This window comes from Balaenoptera physalus, assembly GCF_965194825.1.
Source record: "Balaenoptera physalus genome assembly, chromosome: 13".
Classification (NCBI taxonomy): Eukaryota; Metazoa; Chordata; class Mammalia; order Artiodactyla; family Balaenopteridae; genus Balaenoptera; species Balaenoptera physalus.
In genome coordinates this window covers 73,135,605-73,153,095 of record NC_138892.1, presented here as the reverse complement: position 1 = coordinate 73,153,095, position 17,491 = coordinate 73,135,605, and the positions used below count along the sequence as shown (strand labels likewise).

Here is a 17,491-nt window from a genome sequence, read left to right as displayed (position 1 = left end):
CAAAAGAAAAAGGGAGAAGACTCAAATCAATAGAATTAGAAATGAAAAAGGAGAAGTAACCACTGACACTACAGAAATACAAACAATCATGAGAGATTACTACAAGCAACTCTATGCCAATACAAAGGACAACCTGGAAGAAATGGACAGATTCTTAGAAATGCACAACCTGCCGAGACTGAACCAGGAAGAAATAGGAAATATGAACAGACCAATCACAAGCACTGAAATTGAAACGGTGATTAAAAATCTTCCAACAAACAAAAGCCCAGGACCAGATGGCTTCACAGGCGAATTCTATCAAACATTTAGAGAATAGCTAACACCTATCCTTCTCAAACTCTTCCAAAATATTGCAGGGGGAGGAACATTCCCAAACTCATTCTACGAGGCCACCATCACCCTGATACCAAAACCAGACAAAGATGTCACAAAGAAAGAAAACTACAGGCCAATATCACTGATGAACATAGATGCAAAAATCCTCAACAAAATACTAGCAAACAGAATCCAACAGCACATTAAAAGGATCATACACCATGATCAAGTGGGGTTTATTCCAGGAATGCAAGGATTCTTCAATATATGCAAATCAATCAACGTGATACATCATATTAACAAGTTGAAGGAGAAAAACCATATGATCATCTCAATAGATGCAGAGAAAGCTTTTGACAATATGCAACACCCATTTATGATAAAAGCCCTCCAGGAAGTAGGCATAGAGGGAACTTTCCTCAACATAATAAAGGCCATATATGACAAACCCACAGCCAACATTGTCCTCAATGGTGAAAAACTGAAACCATTTCCACTAAGATCAGGAACAAGACAAGGTTGCCCACTCTCACCACTATGATCCAACAAAGTTTTGGAAGTGTTAGCCACAGCAATCAGAGAAGAAAAAGAAATGAAAGGAATACAAGTCGGAAAAGAAGAAGTAAAGCTGTCACTGTTTGCAGATGACATGATACTATACATAGAGAATCCTAAAGATGCTACCAGAAAACTACTAGAGCTAATCACTGAATTTGATAAAGTAGCAGGATACAAAATTAATGCACAGAAATCTCTTGCATTCCTATACACCAATGATGAAAAATCTGAAAGTGAAATTAAGAAAACACTCCCGTTTACCATTGAAACAAAAAGAATAAAATAACTAGGAATAAACCTACCTAAGGAGACAAAAGACCTGTATGCACAAAATTATAAGACACTGATGGAAGAAATTAAAGATGATACAAATAGATGGAGAGATATACCATGTTCTTGGATTGGAAGAATCAACATTGTGAAAATGACTATACTACCCAAAGCAATCTACAGATTCAATGCAATCCCTATCAAACTACCACTGGCATTTTTCACAGAACTAGAACAAAAAATTTCACAATTTGTATGGAAACACAAAAGACCCTGAATAGCCAAAGCAATCTTGAGAACGAAAAATGGAGCTGGAGGAATCAGGCTCCCTGACTTCAGACTATATTACAAAGCTACAGTAATCAAGACAGTTTGGTACCAGCACAAAAACAGAAACATAGATCAATGGAACAGGATAGAAAGCCCAGAGATAAACCCACGCACATATGGTCACCTTATCTTTGATAAAGGAGGCAAGCATATACAGTGGAGAAAAGACAGCCTCTTCAATAAGTGGTGCTGGGAAAATTAGACAGGTACATGTAAAAGTATGAAATTAGAACACTCCCTGACACCATACACAAAAATAAACTCAAAATGGATTAAAGACCTAAGTGTAAGGCCAGACACTATCAAACTCTTAGAGGAAAACATAGGCAGAACACTCTATGACATAAATCACAGCAAGATCCTTTTTGACCCAGCTCCTAGAGAAATGGAAATAAAAACAAAAATAAACAAATGGGACCTAATGAAACTTAAAAGCTTTTGCACAGCAAAGGAAACCATAAACAAGACCAAAAGACAATCTTCAGAATGGGAGAAAATATTTGCAAATGAAGCAACTGACAAAGGATTAATCTCCAAGATTTACAAGCAGCTCATGCAGCTCAATAACAAAAAAACAAACAACCCAATCCAAAAATGGGCAGAAGACCTAAATAGACATTTCTCCAAAGAAGATATACAGATTGCCAACAGACACATGAAAGAATGCTCAACATCATTAATCATTAGAGAAATGCAAATCAAAACTACAATGAGATATCATCTCACACCGGTCAGAATGGCCATCATCCAAAAATCTAGAAACAGTAAATGCTGGAGAGGGTGTGGAGAAAAGGGAACCCTCTTGCACTGTTGGTGGGAATGTAAATTGATACAGCCACTATGGAGAACAGTATGGAGGTTCCTTAAAAAACTACAAATAGAACTACCATACGACCCAGCAATCCCACTACTGGGCATATACCCTGAGAAAACCATAATTCAAAAAGAGTCATGTACCAAAATGTTCATTGCAGCTCTATTTACAATAGCCAGCACATGGAAGCAACCTAGGTGTCCATCAACGGATGAATGGATAAAGAAGATGTGGCACATATATACAATGGAATATTACTCAGCCATAAAAAGAAATGAAATGGAGGTATTTGTAGTGAGGTTGATGGAGTTAGAGTCTGTCATACAGAGTGAAGTAAGTCAGAAAGAGAAAAACAAATACAGTATGCTAACACATATGTATGGAATCTAAGGGAAAATAAAGGTCAGGAAGAACCTAGTGGCAAGACGGGAATAAAGACACAGACCTACTAGAGAATGGACTTGAGGATATGGGGAGGGGGAGGCTAAGATGTGACAGGATGAGAGAGTGGCATAGACATATATACACTATCAAATGTAAAATAGATAGCTAGTGGGAAGCAGCCACATAGCACAGGGAGATCAGCTCGGTGCTTTGTGACCACCTAGAGGGGTGGGATAGGGAGGGTTGGAGGGAGGGAGATGCAAGAGGGAAGAGATATGGGAACATATGTATATGTATAACTGATTCACTTTGTTTTAAAGCAGGAACTAACACACCATTGTAAAGCAATTATACTCCAATAAAGATGTTTATAAAAAAAGAAATTCTCCCAGAATTGGGAAAAAGTATTAAGAGACCAAAATAACAAAAGACAAAGGATATGTGACCAAGATAGCCTTAAATTTCCCATCAGTGACTAATTTTAGACAGGCTTGTTCCTGACTGCAGGCCTCTCTGATCTCCCTTTTCTTGGAGGATTTACTTTAGAAAACTTATAATTGAAAATTCTTTCTCTGCCCCCATGAAATGTATATAAATTAGTCCCCAGCCTCTAGCCAGTTTTATAATCCAAGAATGTCTTCCTCAAAAACCTGGGAATCATTCCTTTGAAATATAGTCATCAAGAAAGATGGCACCCCATCTCTCAGTTTCTGTGGGAGGGCAGGAAACTAAGCTCAATAAGCAAAAATTAGCAAACAGATGGCCTAATAACACTGACCCTCCCACTAACATGTTTCAGTACTATTCCACTAGCTCACCCCAGCTCTAAAAACTCTCGCACCATTTGTTTCAATGGAGTTGAGTTCAGTTTCTTTTCTTACTGCAATAGTCTTGAATAAAGTCTTCCTTGCCTGCTTAAATTTATCCAGTACAACTTTACTTTGACACATCAAAGCCAGATCTTTTTGATTCAAAGGATATTTAATAAGCATCTAATAATAATAATAATAAAAAACAAAGTACAGGAATAACTATTGACTGTGGGCCATGCCCAGGGTGAGGCAGGTCTTCTTAGTCCAGGACAGTTTTCCAGAGAAAGTGAAGCCATGAGCTCACAGTAGCTGAGGGACATGCACTGACCCGTAAAGGAGATCTGAAGGGGGCCGACAGCATCTACTGTAGACATGTTTTCTGTTAAGATTAACTTTGGCTGCAAGAAAGAGAAAATCTGATGAAAGTGGTTAAAACAAAGTAAAGGCTTTATTTTTCTTGTGACGCAAGAAGTCCAGAGATAGGCAGTTTAGACCTGTGCACGGCTCCAGTATGTCAAGGATCTGTACTCTTTCTCCCTTCCTTCTATAGTGTCCTGCTAAGTGTGTGGTTTCATCCTCATGGCTGCTAAATCTTTGTACATATAACCACATTCCAGGCAGGAACAAGGGGAAGAGCAGAGGACTGAAGGGACAAGCCAATCAGTATACAAGCTCTATAGGTAAAAATCTCTTAGCTTTCCTGGTAGTACTACCCAGTGACTTCAGTGAACATCTCATTGTTAAAACTAGATCACACATACACCCCTAGTTGTTGAGAATTTTAGCTGTCCACCTTCTTGTAGGAAAGGAGGTCAGATGAGAAGGAGGATTGGGATGGCTCTAAACACCCACAGCATTTGCCAAACTGAACAATTTTACATTTGAGTTAAATGACTCTCTTAACCCTTAGGAAAACAGAGATCCAGTTCTAAAATAATATGATATTAAAAGTAACAGAGTAAAAAATACATATAAAATTATGCAATAAGCCTAAGCTATATTCAGAAAAAAATTATGTTACATAGTAAGGACTGAAAATAAGTGAACTAAGTATTAAGCTAAGCAAGAAAAAAAGTAAGAAAATATGCTTAAGGAAAATAAAGAAGAAAATCATCAAATGCAAAAGCTGACATTTACAAATTTGAAAAAAGAAAAGGGGGAAGGGGAAATACCATTGTAAACTTAATCCAATATTTGTTCTTTACAAGGTCAGTAAAATAGACCAACCCTTGGGCAAGACTTATAGGGAAACAAGGGAGAAAGGCACTATATTATGTTAGGAATGACGTAGGGGATATAACAACATATTTTGGGTGATTTTTCCCCTTAATAAAGAAAATACTATGACAATTATATGTTAAGAAAAGGCAAAAATATGGATGAAGTGAAAGTTTTTTTTAGTAAAAGACAAATGACCAAAATTGATCCCATAGATAATAGAATAGCATGGGGAAAATGGTTAAAGCAGTAACTTAGTTTCAAAACAACATAAGTCAGATGGAAATGGAACCAACAATAGAGCAAAGTATTCTCAGCACAATTTAAAAGTAAATTTAAAGATTAAAAATAAAGTACATATCCTCTAGATTAGATATTTTGCTTACAGATGTTTTTCTTGGGGGAAGAATGAGAGGTGTATATATAGATTTATGTGACTAGATATACAATGTAGTGCCATTCATTAGCACTATATATTATAGAAAAATATGAGAAATTATTTAAATACACAAATGTAGAGGATCGTGGTTCATACATGCAGTCAAATAGATTAGGTTGAATTGTATGACATTGCTACTATCGACCATTTCTAATTTATTATATAAAACCAATGATTTCATATGCTCCAAACTTATAAATACACACACTTATATACCCCAATATTTTAACTGTGGTTATCTCTGAGTGGGGGGATTATTAGTGATTTTAATTGTCTAATTAATTCTAATAAATGAACAAAATGAGCACATAACTTGCATGTATTACTTTGTAATGTTCCACTAAACTATGCACTCTTGGGGAACAGGCATTTGGTTTTGGTAATCATTATATTCCTGGTGCAGGAGGAGCCCTGCAAATATTTGTTGAATCAATGACTGAAAAAATATTTATACTATAAAATAAAAGATTTTAAATTGCAAATGAGGAGAGCTAGAGAAATTGCTCCTTAAATTATTTGCCTCACCATGTGAAAGGGTTAAAGCAATTTTAAGCCTATCATGGCTCAATTTAGGCAATTATTTTTCCTTAATGTATTCTATATGTTTAGTATCTGATAAGATGCTATTATGAGATGTTACATCGACTTTATGGTTCTCTTTGAAAACATCCAATTAAGTTTCACAAATATAACTTGATGTGCGAAATAATGAAAACACCAATGATTAATGGAGAGATACAATCTCAAGAGAAAAATGTCTGCCCAACAGTTCAGAATAGAATGGTAACATAGTATTTGAATCTATAATCATAGTGGTATATGAAATTGTATCAGATACATTTTACTGATTCATTATTCAAATTCTCAAATTTCAAAAATTGTGTCCTGGAAGATATACCACAGCTTTGTAGACCATGTTCATGGCCTGCCAGGAAAACTGCATTTCAGCACTACAGTTATGTTCTCTAATGTAAAGAGTGGCACAAGAAACCACTGACTGTGATGGTCTTTAGTGCAAAACAAGGTTGAAATCCACATTTGCTCAGAAATCCTATTAGTGCCTCTGCTGAAGAAAAGACAAAAAAAAGCATTGAGGTGTTAATGATTTGCCTGCAGATTTTTTTCTGTCCATGTGTTTGGATAAGCTGACAGGAGTTATTTACATAAAATTCGTTTCTTTCAAATAATTTCACTGATGTAAAACTTCCAATCCAGTAGCATTCTTTGATAATTCTTTTAAATATCAAAACACTAATTTTTGCTTACATAATATTAATAAATGATGCAGGCATTTTGCATCATTCTCTACCCTTACTCATAGAGTTGGTATATACTTTAATTAGATACAAAAAATACAACTGCTTTGTTATTTTTACTAGGAAACTTATTCTTTCCGTCATTGATGTGGTAACCTGCCGAAGAATTAGGAGTTTTTGCATTCTTTGCATTCTATTTATAAAAGAGATACAGTTCCTGGGTATGCACTTGGGCTCTGAGTGAAAATAGGTAGACCAGGAGAGGGTATTTATGAATATTTTAAGTAGATGCATTTATATTTTGTGGTTGATGTCATACTTGATTTGCAATTTTTGAGATATAAAATACAGTGTTCTTGGAATACAATGTTGTCCAGTAACAAAGAGCTTATAAACCCAAATGAGGTTCCATTTATTTTCCAGTATTGTTTTTTTCTTGGTCATAAAAAAAATAGCTTAAAATGAAGACTGAAATATACATTCAAAGTTTGGATTCCTTATATGCTATAAAAGTTAGATTTTTTTCCAAATATTAAAATATATTTAGTGGCAATATTTGGCAGCAAAACACAAGGCTCATATTTTCCTATCATGCTGTCATTTTCAAAAGTGTTCAGGTAAGGAGATCTTTTTCCTGAGAGGAAGAATTCCAAGAGATTTTCATCACCATGAGACAAAGAAAGTCAACAAGCTTAAAAAGCAGCATGGAGGACTTAGATAGATTGTGAAGAAGTTTTTATTTCCAATAGTATTTTTTCCACATTAAACAAGGGAGAAAAATTGCAGAATATTTCCAATTTGATAAAAAATTATATAATAAGTTTTAAAAATTATATTTAATAAGAATACATTTTTTTCTTTGTCCTGCCTTTTTGCATTCACCCTTAGTACCACATAGCTCCATTTAATTTGGAAAGTTTGTACCTGAAAGACAGAATACAATCTCTCAATTGATCTCTGTGTTTGTCAAGAGCACTGACGATTGATTTGATTGCAGCTCCAGCAGTTAAAGGAGTGTTCATTTCATGATCAAGTAGTTTGAAAACGCTTCCTTAAAATGAATGCTTCTTTTCTATTTGGTGATTCTTCTAGTGCACATCAGGGTCCTTCTTGCCTGGGCTTTCCCTGAAACCATCCTTTTGACATTTCCATTAAACAATAAAAATTAGTGTTTACTGATTAACATCTCACTTTAAGAGCTCTGCTAAAAGCCATATTCATGAATCAAAGTCAGTGTGTACCACTTGTAATTAAATTGACAAAATTCAGCTTTCCAGGCTAATCTTCTTCTGGCCGCTTTATGTAATGGCTGTCAATTCAGATCTACAAAACAATTGCAGTCCACTAAAAGGGAGGGGGGAGGCATAAAAACTAGTGATTTGTCCATGTTCTCTAGCTGGGAACATATTCTAATTAAAATTCTGAAGTGTAATGAGGAAACAGAAACATTCAAAAATGTTGACTTGAGATTCACATATTTATAATTATATAAACCAGCCTAAATAAGATCAAATTGACAGTAGGGGTTAAATGAGAGTCAATGTAATAAATATCCTAGGGCTTACCATGTGAATGTTTCTGAGCAAGATCCTGAAACAGTAGATCATCTATGGCACTACAGGGCTTTGTGGTTAAGAGTGCTGCCTCTGCAGTGAGACATGCTCAAATACTGGCCTTTTGCTAGTTGTATGATTTTGGAAGCATTATTCAACTTTATTCTGCCCATGTTTTCTCATGAAAAAGTTAGGAAAAAAATACATACCTTGCATGTTTATTTTGAGGGTTAAACCAAAAAATGACCTTAATTCACTGCCTGGCATTTAGTAGATGCTAAATAATTATCATGTATTATAACACTAACTATTATTATCACAATCTATTACTTAGAGAAAAGCCAAGTACACAAATTGTTAGAGTATAATATAATAATATAATAAGCATGTTAAGAAATATACAAACAAATTGCCCTTAGGCTTCAGAAATGGAGAACCAACGTTTTGGCTGGGAAATCTTGGAGGAGGAGAAGTTGATTTTGGAGATGTTCTTTAAAAAGATAGGTATAGTTTATCAAATAAGGTGAGGATATCTATTTTAGTTAAAGAGTATGAGCAAAATCATGCAGCAGGAAAAGCCTGATGTATAATTGAGGAACAGTAAAGCATTCATTTTACTGGAGCATAAGATTTTGTAATAAAGCAAAAGAAGATTATTCTGCAAGGAAATGTTGGATAAATATTGTGAGTTGAATATATTTAGATCATCAATAGATTGTAGAAAGTTTCAAAGGATATTTTGATCACTTTTTGCAGGCCAAAATATTCCAATATCAGAGAGTCCAACAGAACCAAAGCAGACTGAGCCCTCCTATAAAATCTCAGTTAGCCTCTGTTTAATAATTAAAGCCATTTATAAACTTATAGAGATGAAAACTGCTAGGTTTTATGAAAGCCTATTTAGTACTGTTTTTTAGAAGCAGCAAGAATCTTAAAAATATATGGCAATATGCTTAAAAATGTACATTTGGTTCATACAAAGAAAGGACAGTTAAGTAGAATCTTTTAAATAATATTAAAGGCCTCTATCTTTGGCTAAGACACAAGTTTTGCTCCTGCAGAATGGCTACCTGTGGTGTTTGTCAGTTTACACAGTTTTTGGACTGACCCTTGAAGATTCTGACTCCATTTGTTTAGAATGCAACTCAAGGCACCAATAATTTTCAGACACAAGGGAATTTCAATTGTAAAAGAAAGAGCAAAGACACTTTCCCTTTTTCTACTCTTAAATCATTAAAAGAATAACAAAAAAATATAAACCATGTTTTTAACAAAATTAGAAATATCTGTCCTTTTGAATCACAATTTAAGAAGCAGCATTGTCAAATACAGTAAATATCAATCCAGGGTACGGGAAGATCCTGACAGAGGACATATGCAGTTACGTGTCTCAGACACAGCCAACTAAATACAAACATTGTTCAGACAATTGGAGTACGCTAAAGAGAAAAAAGCAACAACCCTTGGTTTGAGCCAATGGAAACAACATGTTTAAACCATTTATGTAAGTTTTGAAGACATTAAAAATGATACTGTAAAGTGTTTAAGATCACAAAATGTGTAGCAGTAGAGTTTTTAAATCTTTAAGAATGATACAAAACAAATTCAGGCCATTTCTATATCTCAGAGGGTAAGGTTGTCAGATTTAGCAAATAAAAATACATTCAAATTGCATATCACATGAGATATATTAAAAATTGAGTCATTGTTTATCTGGATTTCAAGTTTAACAAAGAGTCCTGTATTTTATATGGCAACCCTACTTGGGAAGTGGTCTAGAGGGTTGTACAGAGGTTCCAATCATATCTGTGATGTTTGATTTCCTTAAGGAAAATCAGAAGCAAATATAATCAAATGCTAGAATTTGATAGAGCTTGGTGTTTAGTACAGGCATATCTGTCTTGTAGTCCTATTTACTATTGTAAACATAATTTTAAATATAATGGGTGAACAGACTTCTTTGGTAGTAACAACACAAAGGAGAAGCTACCTTGGCATAAACTTATCAGTAATTGTCCAAGACCCATATGAAGAAAACATACTACACTATTGAGGGTTAGGAAGATAAGCATAGATAGAAAAACATGCTATATTTTGTTCTTGGATAGGAAAACTTATGATGTAAAAAAACCTGTGCTTTCTATGTGAATCAACAAATTTAATGAATTCCCCTACAAAAACTCAATATAAATTTTTTGTGAACTAGACAATATAAGAGATTCTAAACTTCATCAGAATAAATAAATTTGCAATAACTGCCAGATAAATTTGAGAATGATGAATAATAAAGGAGATAACCCAACCTTGTAATAAAATATAAATCTACTGTTGCTGAAATGAGGGCTATGCAGAAGTATCATAATTACATTTTTTTAAATAAATTTATTTATGTATTTATTTTTGGCTGCATTTGGTCTTCGTTGCTGTGCGCGGGCATTCTCTACATGCTGTGAGCGGGGGCTACTCTTCACTGCGGTGAGCGGGCTTCTCACTGCGGTGGCTTCTCTTGTTGCGGAGCACGGGCTCTAAGCATGCGGGCTTCAGTAGTTGTGGCACACGGGCTCTAGAGTGCAGGCTCAGTAGTTGTGGCACACGGGCTTAGTTGCTCCACGGCATGTGGGATCTTCCCGGACCAGGGCTTGAACCCGTGTCCCCTGCATTGGCAGGTGGCTTCTTAACCACTGCGCCACCAGGGAAGTCCCATAATTACATTTGAGTGAAATGGCCATAGAAATAAAATTGTGATACTCATTGCATAACATAGATTTACCCACAGTAAATATATATATGTATGTATATTTTACATTTTTTATTGAAGTATACTTGATTTACAATGTTGTGCCAGTCTCTTCTGTACAGCAAACTGACTCAGTTTTACACATATATACATTTTTTTAAATATTCTTTTCCATTATGATTTATCCCAAGAGATTGGCTATAGTTCCCTGTGCTGTACAGTAGGACCTTGTTGTTCATAGTATATTTTTGAGTCTTTGCTATCTTTCTTATCTTCTTTTTTTTTTTGCTCCAGTTCAGTTCTTTGAGACTTCCCTGGTGGTCCAGTGGTTAAGACTTCGCCTTCCAATGCAGGGGGTGCAGGTTCCATCCTTGGTTGGGGAGCTAAGATCCCACATGCTTCGTGGCCAAAAGAACAAAACATAAAACAGTTCAGTTCTTTATCACCTTTCATCTGAAAATTGTAATAGCTCTTTAACTGCTCTTAGTACTGGCAGGTCTTTTCTTCAGGTCTTTTCTTCCACCTCGGTCAAAATGATCTATCACAAACACACATTATGTGCTAACTTCCTTACGTAAAATAGTTTGAGGCTCTCCATTGCATCCTAGACAAATGTAATCATATTAGCATGGAATGAAGGACACTCTAGGACCCAGCCCTACCTATTTCTTCAGTCTTGTCTTTAGCACTCACATAACTCAGAAAGCTTTCCCCCATCTCCTCCCACATACCAGACTATTTCTCACTGCCTGGAATTTCTTTTCAACTTGCTTCACCTGGCCAATTTTTTTCATCTAAAAAATTAACTCAGCTACTATACCTGCCCTCCCCAGTGGGTTGGACTAAATGTACCTTCTCTGGGTATCTCCCTGTAAGTGTCTATTTTACAGCTCATGAGTGAATCTTGGAATTTTTAAATTATATACCAGTCTTTTTTTATTACTCAATGTACTCCTCAAGACAAAATTTCATTTATCTTTTTACACTTGCTTCCCAGCGTACTGTATACATAACTTATGGTTAATAAATATTGAAGTGACTTGTTGAATGTCAGTTGAAGTCCTTTCAGTAAAATATATCACACATGTGCTCAGACAAGTGATATCTCAAACAAACAACCAAGCAGGCAAACAAACACACTAAAATTCCTGGAATAGGAAAGTGGATAGCAATATTTCTAGTTTTACTGGCTATATCCTTACATCTATTTGTTTATTTTACTTTAAATCAGCTTCAATCATTTTGATTTTGACTTCAATTAAACTTATACATAAAATAAATCAATCGTAATCCGTATTTCTTCATTTTTCCAAATGTGGTCCCAAGAAAATCTCTAATGAACAAGGTTCCCTCTTTTTTTTGGACCACCCATCTTTCTTTTCTGTATACGCTCTGTAAAGTATCATATATTTTACCACAAAAAGATATGAGTGATGAACTGAAACAATGGCTTTATTTAGAAATAATCTGACCTTTTAGCTTTAATTAAAGGCTATTGACTAACCCCCTCAATAAGACTTTGAATTTGATCACTTTAATATACTTAGATTTCATTTTAAATGACATTTATTGATTACTTATTTGTACCAAACATTATAAATATCAACTGAATACTTGAAACAACCTGTGCGTTGCATACTATTGTTACTTTCCTGGTGAAGAAGTATGACATCGAGTGGTGAAGTAAATGTTCAGTGTAACAAAGAGTAAATGTCAACTCTCAGAGAAGCAAAGTAGACTAATTCTTTTTACTTCAGACTTATTTTTCTTGATCACAAGTATGATCCTGTTTTTACTTACCTTCTGTGATAGAGGTATATTAGAGTATAACTATTACTATATGAATTGAATTTTAATAGAAAAATTTTGAAAATTCTAGAAATAGATTCATAATATATTATCATTACTAATAAAATACATTTGAACTTGTTATTTTGGTTTTTTTAATTTGTTTTGAGAGGCAGAATTTCTTTTCTCTATTCATTCTAGGGGGAAAAAATCTAGATTTCTAATCTTTCCAAAGTTTTATGTATACTCTCAAGAAATGAAGCAAAACTACTTCTACTTATAATAGGCCTTTCTCTCAAGTTGGACAAACTGGCCCAATAATATCACATTACAATGAAAGTTTGGCTTAAAATGTTTAAAATGTAACCTGTGTAACCTAGCCACAGCTGGAGGGAGCCAATAATGTTCTCCTACTGTTTGATGACAAAAAGAACTTCAGGGAAGTTGCATTTATCCTGCTCTTTCACTATGCAGCAAGGTGACTGCCAAGTTGAGTTTCACAATAGTTTAAATGGTCTAAAACTAAAAACATTTGGTGGAGTGATATTTCACCATAGTAGCTCCATTGGTCAATAGCTGAACCAAGAGTTTGCACAAAGAAGGAAAGAGGAAAATGCTTTGTCTTTGTTGCAGAGAATTCTATCCAAATTAACTTGCATTTGATTACTTAATACTTCAGAAATGACAAAATTTTCAATGGAGTATAGTTTGTCTTTGCTGCTTTTCAACTCTCTGTCACTTCTATATCTCATCCTCTTTCATGTCCTTTGCCTTATATCCCTAGAGACTTTTCAGGCTTTGCTACTAGTTCTAAGTCTCCTTGACCTTGAAGACTGTCTGATAAGAATTACCCTTTCCATAAATATCTGCTTTATAATATGGTGCTCTGATAATTTTCCGTGTCAATAGTTTATCAAATGTCTGTTATGCCAGAAATTGAGTTAAGTGTTAGCATGTGTTGGATATTCAACTAATATTATTGGAAGAGAAAATGATACAGTGATGAATAAGACCCAGTCCCTACTCTGGAGGAGACTATCGTTTAGTAAGAAAGTTATATTAGCCAATAATTAAATTCTGTTACCTTACAATAGATAATGTGTCAGATACAGTGTTATGGAAATGTGGTGAGCAGAAAAAATTATTCTGCAGGATGCTGACAGAGGGAAGGGAGGCTTCATTGAAGAAGCAACTTTGAGTCTTGTATTTTGCAGGCAGTGATTGAGACAGATGTTGAGGCATGCATAAACTAATGGGGTTGAGAAAGGACCCAACATGTCCTGAGTCTTTCTGTTCAGTTTGGCAGGAACACACGGGGTTGGGTAGGGAGTGTTGAGATAAGCTTGGACAATTACACTTGCTCTAGGCTTTCAAGAGCTTTCTTTGAAACATTAATGAGTTTGAATTGTTACCAAATGGGCAATGGGGGACAAAAAATATTTTAAAAAATAATTAGAAAGAGTGACATAGAGAAAGGGAGATAGTTGCAATAATTAAGAATGCCAGCTTTGCCTCTTACTGGCTATGTTAACAAATTACTTATCCCTTTTGTGTGTCAGTTTTGTCTATAAAATAGTGATAATGTGTATGATTGGTGTAACGATTAAGTGAGATAATAAAGACTAAGTATTTAGAATGAGTGTTTGGAAAAAAAATTAAAAAACACTGTAGATGAATGAATAAATGAAGTGAGAGTGGAGAAGATGCGTCAAATTAAGGAACTTTCTAGAGTAAAAGAGCCTGTAATTGGTTACTGGTTGCTTCTGATAGGAGAGGTAGAGAAAGAAATGAAGTTACTTATTAAGGTTAGTAAGGTTTCCAGCTTGAGAAACAAGTATGGTCACATGAAAGCTTACAGGAGGCCAGGGATGATTGAAGGAATTACTGTTAACACTTTTGTACAAAATCTTTTCAAGAAAACTCTGGCACATTCAGTTCACCTTGAAATACAGAGGACTGGAACTTAGCATAGAGGTAGTCGTTGGGATAGAAAGACTTGGGAGTTAGTGAGAATGGAGGAAGATTGTTTAAGCCATTCAAAAATGAGTGCATGGAGTAAGACATAGAAAGAATCACTAGGGTACTCCAGTTTTTAAGGTGGACAGAGGAGAAATTTCTAAAGATAGATTTATAGATATATTAGAAATGGAGGTATTCCAGTGCAAGGACACTTACATGGAAGCATAACACATATGCAACATTATATTTTTGAAAAATAAAATCACTTTTTAAATAGAACATTAGAGGGAATAACTTTTCCAATCACAACCATGATTATCATTTTACAACTCTATTTTTAAACTTCTGTTCCCTAAACAAATGTTTCTTTACATATTTGTGATTGGATTATAATAATTTACAACCTGCTTCTTTCACTTAACATTTAATATGATCATCCCCCCCAAAAAAACTTAATATGATCCATATTGTCACATAATCATAATCAGCACATTTAGCAGCTATAATAGTCCATGTTGAATTGTACCATATTTATTTAACTATTTTTAATTGGGAGATATAATTTTATTTATTTATTTATTTTGTTCAGGCAAATATTTTCAGACCTAAAATTCCTTTCTAAATTTCTCATTTTTTCTTAGGTAGTTCTATTTATGAGACCAAACACTGATCATAAAATGTCTATTCAACAGAATTACTATTTACTTTTACAATAAACTACCACATAAAACTTTCCAACAATTACCATTTTCATACTTAATTATTATTGTCATCTTCAATCCCTTCATTTTTCAGTGATTTTCATTCAGGATATGGGTACTGACATCAAATGCTCCATTTAAAAAAAAATCATATTTTGGCCAGTCTTACTATTACCAAATAGTATTTAATTGTTAAAACACTTCAAAATATTAAAAAATACTGCTTCACAACCTAAGTGTCCATCGACAGATAAATGGATAAAGAAGATGTGGCATGTATATACAATGGAATATTACTCAGCCATAAAAAGAAACGAAATTTAGTTATTTGTAATGAGGTGGATGGACCTAGCGTTTGTCATACAGAGTAAAGTAAGTCAGAAAGAGAAAAACATATACAGTGTGCTAACACATATATATGGAATAAAAAAAAAAAAAGGTTCTAAAGAACCTAGGGGCAGGACAGGAATAAAGATGCAGACATAGAGAATGGACTTGAGGACATGGGGAAGGGGAAGGGTAAGCTGGGATGAAGTGAGAGAGTGGCATGGACATATATACACTACCAAATGTAAAATAGATAGCTAGTGGGAAGCAGCCGCATAGCACAGGGAGATCAGCTCCAGGCTTTGTGACCACCTAGAGGTGTGGGATAGGGAGGGTGGGAGGGAGAGAGATGCAAGAGGGAAGAGATATGGGGATATATTTATATGTATAACTGATTCACTTTGTTTTAAAGCAGAAACTAACACACCATTGTAAAACATTTATACTCCAATAAAGATGTTAAAAAAAAATACTGCTTCAAATAATCTTAGATATTTGTTTAAAAAACTTAATTCTTTATTCATTGTTAAAGAACTAACTATATGAGTCACAAATGTATATGAATATAGGATAAATAGGCATAATTGAGGAAATTAATTTGATAACATAGGTCAACATAAAAACCCATTCTGTCTCTATCATTTAGTTTCCCATTGAAAAAAGTCATATTTCCTTTGGTCTCACTTGTTGCATTTTTTACAAATGAAATAATCACCTACCACATTTCTATCTCATTTTTTCAAACCACTTGAATTTTGTATATATTGTAATAATATCCTGGGACCTCTTAATAGTGTTGAGGGTCTTTTAAATTGTTTCATTTCTTCATTTAAAATAATCATTAAATGATAACTATGTGCCCAGCTTTCACTCACTCACTCTTGTCTACTTTTTTAAACTTTTCAGTGTAAACTTTAGCATCAAATTTGAGTGGGGGGAAGGAAAAAAATAGCTCAGCAAAACAGTTTGCTGTTAGAAGATTTTGAAAATACTTTGGTGTGAATTATTTTGGTTTCCTTTGAAGTTTTAATACTGTTGGTGTTTTTATTGATTTGTGTTCCCCCCATTCTATATTATCACAAAGAGAAATTTGTTTGATGACACTACAAAAAAAAAGTTTAAAAGCCATTGTCTGGGTTTAGAAATATACACTTGACAGAAAGTTCCCTTGCAGGGTTTACAGGACGTGGAGTTAATTAATTCAATTCGTTTAGGATCTGCAGAGTCTTGTGGTTTAGTTAGATTTCAATGGGGTTGAAATTTTGTAAAAAATATGGCTGATGACTTGCCAATAAAACCTCAACATAAAGTAAAATAGATTCTCATAGCACACTGAATGAGAAACCAGATCTTTTATAAAACTGGTAGAGGGGTATTTTTATTTTATGTTCTATTTTCTGCTTCACTTTGGAAATTCTACTTGTTTGCACATAATTCAATTCTTAACATTCATTTTGCTTTAACCTGTCATTCTACTTAATTAAAAACAAAAACAAAAACAAACGTTTGAGCACCTATCATGTTCAAGCCACTCTACTGGATTCAAGAATATTAGAGCATTCAGACAACTCTGTTTCCTTAAGTAATTCATATTCTGGTTAAGGAAACAGACTATATGCTTTTTGGCAGAAAGATTAATTTACTAATTGAACAAATGTTTATTGAGCATTTCCAATATACTGAATTAGAGACACATTTGTAAAAAAGATGAGGAGTTAGGTGTTTGGTAGCATCAAAAAGTAATAAAAGTAAGTTCAGATAATGATAAATTCTAAGAAGACAAAAAAGCACGGGAAGGGTAGAGAGTGGTTATGTGTGCATGAATATGTGTGTGTGTGTGTGTGTGTGTGTGTGTGTGTGTGTTGGTGTGTGTGTTGGTGAATATTTTACAAAAGATGGTCAGAGAAGGTCTCATGAGAGAAGTAGGCCAGGAAAAGAGGTGGAGAAATTAAAGACAAAGAAGGATTACAGTGCAGGGGCCCATGAGCCTAGTGAGTAAGGGCAGAATGACAAATCCCAGAGCAGAA

At 34.4% G+C, this 17,491-nt stretch overlaps 1 protein-coding gene and 1 long non-coding RNA gene across 8 annotated transcripts in view; one reads left to right on the top strand and one right to left on the bottom strand.

The window, feature by feature from the left end:
• LOC309641933 overlaps positions 1–17,491 on the bottom strand; it is an 870,732-nt gene that overhangs the window by 370,614 nt on the left and 482,627 nt on the right. The gene's annotated exons all lie outside the window — the stretch shown is intronic.
• CNTN1 (contactin 1) overlaps positions 1–17,491 on the top strand; it is a 376,331-nt gene that overhangs the window by 28,696 nt on the left and 330,144 nt on the right. The gene's annotated exons all lie outside the window — the stretch shown is intronic.